This window comes from Dermacentor silvarum, chromosome 5, assembly GCF_013339745.2.
Source record: "Dermacentor silvarum isolate Dsil-2018 chromosome 5, BIME_Dsil_1.4, whole genome shotgun sequence".
Classification (NCBI taxonomy): domain Eukaryota; kingdom Metazoa; phylum Arthropoda; class Arachnida; order Ixodida; family Ixodidae; genus Dermacentor; species Dermacentor silvarum.
The window spans coordinates 186121309-186129302 of NC_051158.1; positions in this window are offsets into that span (position 1 = coordinate 186121309).

Consider the following 7994-nt stretch of genomic DNA (forward strand, 5'->3'; position numbering starts at 1 on the left):
TCTACAACGTAACAAAATATTTGGCCCTCAAGTGAATATAAAAAGTTTTCAATAATTTATCTCAATTTATTAACTAATTAAGCGGAATATTACGAAATATTTTGAGGAGCGCCACATGACGACCAACCATATGTCGTTGGTTTCACCCAGCTGCGATTAACCACTTTTTCTTTTTTAATCCTTGGTTTAAGGTACGTGGAACACCCTGTATGTATAGCCATCGCCACAGATACGCCGGTTAGCGGCTCTGGTCCCGTCATAACTGCGGAATAAAACAAGCGCTACCTAAGTATCCGCACTGCGAGAAACGTAGGCCTTCAAGCACATCATTCCAATTTCAGCGAAAAGCTCTCTCGGAGGGTTCGGCTATTACCTTCGTCGAAGTTTACGGCACATTTTTTTTTTTTTTTTCGATACTAGGCTTGCCTACGTCTTGCTTGAGCATGTGTGTGTGAAGGCTGCCTATATGCGATGCCAAAGTGCGAAGTTTGTCTAGTTTGAGCAATACCCTGAAAAACAGCCCCATTTAGGTGCACACTGAGTGACAAACAACGGACACTCAAAATAAGACGCACCTTCCGCGGTCCCTGCGGCGAGTTGAGCAATCGAAAAAAATTTCTATGCCTCCTGTGAGCGACATACTTCGAAGCTGAGCGTGTTACTTGACGCCCTGCGGAGACGCGGTTTCCTACATGATTGCGTGCAGCGTTTACTGTTCGGCCATTAGATCGTTAATTCGAAGAGAAATATTCTGTCTGATACCTGTGTTTCTTCGTGACAGCGGACTTGTGGTGCTAAACCTCCGAAACAGGCGCCTATGGCCCGCCTCTACAAGCAATCTGCCAGATCCACCTGTTCGATATGGTGAATGTACTGAGCGGGAAAAGGAACGAGGACTAAGAGATCTTGGAGAAATTCTAATTTCATACTCGGAGCTTTTTCTTTTTTTTTTTTCGAGATGACCACATTAAAGAAAATACGGAAAAATAAATCACGGTGATGTTATTATTACCACCATGCGAGTGTCCAGACCGGCCGCCTCTAATAAGGAATAATTTGCGCGCCTGTGCGCGTATAACTAAGTTACCCTAATTAATTTAAACATTATTTTATTACGTGGGTAAAGTCAATGAGAAGTTTGCCAAATTGTATTTGACATAATCTAGCTGAGCGAAAAAAAATTTGTGATACCACTTCCTGCAAGAGCTTCGAGAACAAACGTTTCACATTTAAAGGCTCTTCGAAACCGAGTCTGGCGAAGGAAAAGGCGTGCACCTCACCGCCCCGTCATCGCCACAAACGAGACCGCGCCTTCCGGCCGGCACGCTTTCGTTTTCTGACTCGCTTTTTTTTTTCTCGAAGCAAGCAGTTTTAAAGCAGCCCGTATAGCAACGAATGCCTACCGCCGAACATATGCGCGACGTAATATTGTGCATCAAGACATCGCGCTGCCGCCAAAGGAAAGCAAGATAACGAAGGCGCGCCGCTTCCTCGCGGGGCGGCACCAGTGATGACAGCGTGACAAAATGCACGGCGATGATATTGACGTCATGGGCGCTCCTTCTATGCGTCAGTTTTGCTTTAAGAGAACCTTCAAATGTGAAATATTTGTCCGCGTAGCTCTTCAGGAGTTTCTTTACTCAACGAGATAATTAGAGAACGGGATCCATACTAACCATTTGCTTTAGCCACCTAATATCAATAATTACAAAATAATTACGTAAATTTGTTTTTACGCACATAACTTCGCAAATAACGTTTTATATAGAGGCTTCCAGTCTGAACACTCGAATGATAAAAATAACGCCACCACCCTTGCGCTAAAATTTTGGGTACAGTGAAACAAAAAATACGCTCAGTATACATGTCGGAACCCCCCGGCAGATCAGAAAAGGCACGACACCCTTCATCTGATAGCAGAGTCATCTAGACAGCTACGTTCACTGGGTTCACCAGAACCTCCGTAAAACATACAGTCAGACTTCCGTCACACCATTGGGAAAAGAGGTGCAAATATCTGTTTGCAAGCACCGACTTTTTTTTTTTTTTTCGGCCGTGAATGGAGTAGTACCGGTAATACGGAGACCTATGATCATGGATGCCTGTTTACAGCGTAAATGCTATTTTTTACTCTGGGAAGTTGCAGTACAGTCTACAAATGTAATAATGAAACACGCCCTTAGTTGCAGTGAGAAAAGAATAAGTCATACTTATGGCACTGCAATTTTGTTGAAAGTTTCCCAGTACAAACCGAGCACCTTCGGTTTGCAAAAATCCAAGCAGGTATGCTGATATGGTTGGTATGTATTCCACAATGGCGAATCAAACTTCAGCTGACGTTTCGTAATTGTGCACGATGTAGCAGCTATTGGGTCCTTTGAAGCAAACTTCATGTCGTGTCTGATATAACCAAGGAATTTATTACGTTTTCTGGAATTTTGTTTACACGCACTTACTCGTAAATGGTCTGTCGGTAACGCTGCTATATATTTAAAAACTGGAACCGTTTCAATATAAATGAACATTCTTAAGACACAAAGACGGCTTCTGACACTTCAATAAAGCGACGCTCATTGATTTTCACCGCCTCCGTGACTTCTTTTCCCTGAGCTACAGATGGCTTTCACAAGATGGCTTTTACAGTTCTATTGAAATGTCTTTCTGTTCACGCATTGCATGGTTTTAGTCGGTCGCTTCCCGTAACCTAAATAGTGGTTTTGGTATTGCATAATTTTCTTTATCTTTCTGTGAAATGACGCGGCTATGAAACCAATACATGCTTAAACATGAGCACACATCTAACCTGAACAAAACGTGAGAATCTATTCGTAACCGTGTCGCTAAATTCGTCCTGTCTGACAATTCTAATCCCCCTGCATCACACCAACGAGATCCCAGCTTCGTGGCCGTCTTTCGCTTTCTTTCTTGTATACAATTCCCCAACCTTTTCAATAATTGCCAATCGGCAATGTCCATCTAACATACGTAACCACACGCTCTTCTACCACAACGGGAACTAGTGGACATGGTAACGTGCACATGGTACACATCTGCAGTACCAGCCGCTATTGAAAGATGCTCGTGAATATACCAACCCGATGCAGACCACTTCCGTCGCTTCTGCAGTACACACCTGTCGCATGATGTCCCCAACCAAGGGACATTCCAAGTGCTATCAATGAGTAAATAAAATCATCCTTAATTTACAACCTGCCTAATGTGAGCGCAAGGTCGGCTCTAAACACAACAATACAATGCAAACCACGCATAACTTGCCACACCCCTGTGCCTGCATAACAAATATCAATGCCACTAAAACGCGCAAATTAGAGGTTTATAGCAAGTGAATTATCAGTGTCAATATCCGTACTGCATGTTCAACACTTCCCGTCGCATGAACTCCTCGGACAGCAGAATCGCGCTGTCTTTGCAACACTGTTGGCATGGTGCGAATGCACAACTGCGGCCGTGCCTTCCGCAGTTGTGCGAATTTTTCGCCTAGGTTTGCGTCGCATTGTCTTGTGACATTTAGTGCCTTTCTCAGGCCGTGCGTTCGCTCTCTATTCCACTACTCTTGAGAAGTTCGCCGCAGCTTTTTTGCCGGAGTGACGCAACGTGGCGAGTCGGGTTAGCAGGTCAAACTCTTTGTTCTAGCTGTCATGCGCCAGTATTGCTTGTATACGAGCGCGAACACCCCGCAGAGAAATGAACACGACAAGCCAATGGTGTGCAGACGCAGCAGCAAGGTGACGCTTACCGGTTCCAGGCTGCTTCGTTCTTGCGAGTGCACCCGACCAAGCCGGGAGAAAGTGTGCCCTATCCGGTATTTGAGAAAAAACCCCTGCCCGTCCTTGTCCGGCCGTTTTGTCGACTTCCGTCAGCGTTTCCTGCGCCCCTCCACCGACGCTTCGAGTTTCGCACGGCCTCGAGGCTCGGCGGCATTACTGGGAACGTGGCTCGGCTGGGGATTTCTATTAGCGCCGCCCGCTGCAACAAGCGTTCACCAATGGCACTTGGAAAGGAAAATGCTGTCTCGGGGCCTAACGCTGCTTGTAAACGACATAGGCTGTGTGCTTATTCTTGGTAACGCTTTCATCCGGCTTGCGCGTGTCGCTTGACTGCGTCGCCCGTGGATGCCAAGTTCTCCTGCCCGCAATGTGAGCAAATGTGGGTGTTTTGAGTTTGCGCACGTATTTAACGTTTCACACGTGTTTCGATGTTGTCTTTGACATGTATTTCATATTTTGTTTTGCACTACAGTTTTTTTTTTAATTTTCTAGTACGCCCACCTGTCCTCGGACGGCAGCATATTGTAAATGAAAAATAAAATAAATTTCGTCACTTTTCAGCTGAGGTTCATCGACTGATCTGGCAGGATTTCACGAATGGCTAAAATGCTATTTTAAATTTATTTATTCCGAGAATACTACTGGTCGTGGAAGGGCCCATGCAGGATTGGCATAGGTACAAAAAGAAAGGTCACCAATTATGCGTATAAAAGAGAAGGGGCACAAGTTCATAGGGAAAAATAAAGTATAGCTACGCAGAAGATAGAACCCGTCATACAACAAGAGCCGTCAAACAATAACCAAAGAGATGCATAATATGATGAAATAAATATTTTACAAAAATAACATTCAAAAGACCGACACTTGTCGTAAGCGTATCCTCATCCATGGCATGAAAAGGCCGGAGTGCAAGTTGGACACAAACGATCGTTGACCAGTGAACGCAGTTAAACCATTCGATCAACTGTAGCGACTCAAAGCTGAAGATCAAGTTATATTGAGATATTATCGCAATATGACTTCACTAACTTTATATAACGTCAGTGGAACTACAGACGTTGGGCTCGTTGATTTGTTTAGAAAGCGCGGGAACAAACGAAGACACGCTCTTCCCACACTTTCGAGTATCATTAAAAGCTCTATCATGTGCTCACGTTATCTTCAACCAAGGAGAACTGTAATGCCTGAACCGATATTGATTTTGTCGAGAGTGCACAGGCGTGACTGACGGTTTCGCGCTGGCGTTTTTTTTTTTTTTTTTTTTGAGCACGGGCATATAGTTTGTGGGGGTTAGCTTTTTGTTTCACCACTGTGCGTAGGCCTTTGAAATAATAGTCGGCGTGTTCATATCACGTGCGCGTTTACTGCGCCTCTCTTCCCGCACCATGAAGCTGCCAATTCGCTCAGTTTTTAAGTTGTCCTGCGTAGTATTGGCTCGCACAACGCCACTGCCACTCAGGTGATCTCGTTCTCCAAGATTCTTCGGTTCCACGAACGACAGAATGAGCCTACTGGCAAGACTTTCAGGAATATCAAATCGGTGTCATTTTGCTTTTTTATTTCACTTTGTGCTTCCGCTTCCTTGTGCCGCAGAGCTCGAGCTATACTGCTGAAATACTGGGTGCTGCCGTGGGACAAGAATAATGGATGACGTGACACCACTCTGTAGCAACAGTATTCATAGAACAGAGCTGCACACGGGCGTCTACTTTACACTCTGATTTCCGATGATAAAGTACGGTGATTATAAGGTGATTATTAGGCAATGTGTGGCAGCTTTTGATCCGCAGCAAACATGTGGTACTGTGAAGAACACTTAAACGGTCAGGACAAGTGGCGCGCTTATTGCCAGGATTAGGACGATGCATAAAAGCACCGAATCGCACGCGCGGTAACATGTCAATGCATTTGCCTGATTAGTCGTAAACCTACATTCGCACAGAGAGTGCTATTGAATTACATATTAGAATTGCAATAGTTGATGTTGGCACCAATCCATTTTTACAGCACCACACTTCACATAGACAGGTGATGGCTACCTAGGCTCCTCACGAACGCTTGCCAAAGTGCGTGAGATGTATTACTGGCCCGGGCTTTCCGCAAGCGTCAAACAAAAGGCTGCCGTGAATGTCAGCGACTGACCCCGAAGCCCGCCGGGTCACCATCGAGCCCCCTCATAAGTCACGTCCGCTTGGACATTCTTGGGCCTTTGTATTGTCACTGTATCAGATATATCTGCATAGGTCAGCAAGAACTCGGCTTCGCAGTTACACATGTTGCATTTGCCAACCGCTTTCCATGTGTTCACGTACTTTATTCTTATAATTTCTTGATGACAGTCAATCGGTATTTTGAACGTGTTCGCCCCTGTGAACTGGGATCCAGTATGAAAAGAAAAGGCTTGTTCTCAGCGTTGCATTTAAACATTCACTCCATGAGGCATAAACACGAGCAGCTGGATCAGCTCATGCATAATCTTCCGGTATCCTTTGATTTTTCCTGTTTACTGACACATGCTGCGCACAAGAAAATGATCTCATCTCGGTGAGATCATTCTCGAGTTGTTGTTTTTTTTTTTTTTTTTGAACAAGGAGACCCGAGGGGGCGGCCTGGCAATCTATTTTAAATCTTGTTACTTATTCGAGCTTGTTGATGAATTTTCACTTGCGAACACTTCGTAACAGCAAAAACAGAGCTCGAACCGGCTCGAACGTCGCGGTCACCACGGCGCATCGCAGGCGGCAAAACTAAAATCCCTATATAAGAAAAGTACCGCCATCCTTTGATAAACGCCGCTTCTCTCTCTCCTGTATCTCCGATTGGACGATGATAGCGCGCGCTTTTCACTTCTTTATATTTTGTTTTTGTTTTTCGCCTCAGAGCCATGTTGAAAGTCCTCTGCGCAGCCGCAGTCGCCGGCGGCGGCGGCGGCGCGCGCCCGGCCTTTCAGGCCGGGCGTAGACTTTCTAGGTGCGCCACCGTCGACTTGGCTTTCGCAAGCAAAAAGTAAAGAAAAAAAATGTCACAGTTTCGCCCTAAGGGCGAAGCAATGAATGCGATAGCAACACAGCAATGTCATACGAAGTAAGGTGAGCGGCTTTGGTAGCAATATAAATTGTAGTAAACATGAGCTGATTAAGTAAGCAGGTGTGCTGCGGCGTAAGTAGACCGACATGAAGAGAGACTCGATGACGACGAGAAGGCGCGTGTGAAACGGTGGTGTTGATGAGAAGCGCTTCCCGTGGGCAGCGCGTGCGAAGGGACACACCTGTAGCGCTGCACTGCCGATCCGGGCAGCATTGCATGTGTAGCGTGCGTTGGAAAATGTGGCCCGACTATTACTAACTGAATGAACAAGCGTGGTGTGAGCGCGCACAAACAAACACGAATAGATACACTGAATGACTGCAGACAACGACTGTCAAAACGCTGGCAGCAAGCATACGCCACAGCGGGCGAAGGTACGTGCGGTCTATCGCTTCAACGGAAACTGAGCGGCGAATGCACGGCGGCACATAAAGGTCAGAGCCGTGGGGAGATAAGAGACGGTGCGGGCGAGCGACGAACGCGGTTGTTGGCAGAGCAGGAGTGCCCCCCCCCCCGCTCCCTCCGGCGCTGGCTTCCTGCTTCCTTGCTTGCGCGTGGGCGATGAGTGCGTTCGCTCTCCGTGATAGCGCGCATCCCCGCGCGCTTCCGCTCGGGCATACGGCGCGCGGCGAAGATTTTATCTATAGGGAACCTCACGGCGACGACGACGGCAGAAATCCGGTTGAAGTCTCCATATAATTGCTATCGCAATAAAAGCAAGCGCTTTAGGAGAGGAGGCTGCGGAGGAAACAGTAGATGGCGGTACTTTTCTTATATAGGGACTTTGGGCAAAACGGCTCACGCAGTATAGCGCACGATGAATGACAGCGATAACGAGGAAACAAATCATATCGCTACTGATCTTGTCATCACTTCTAAAGGTTGTAAAGGACTGGCGTTAACCACTTCGCGGCAACAAACTGCATACACAGAACACATACAAGTCGCGTACGCTGTGTGCCGATCGGACACTTTTCACTTCGCCACGCCCTGAATATGTGTTGTATACTCAGAATACACGGGTATGTGATGGCCTTCTCGTTTGCAATTCACACGCAAAGCACTGCACAAGAAATCCCGAAGTCGACGGCTTGAAATATTTCTTCGGACGCTCGCGCA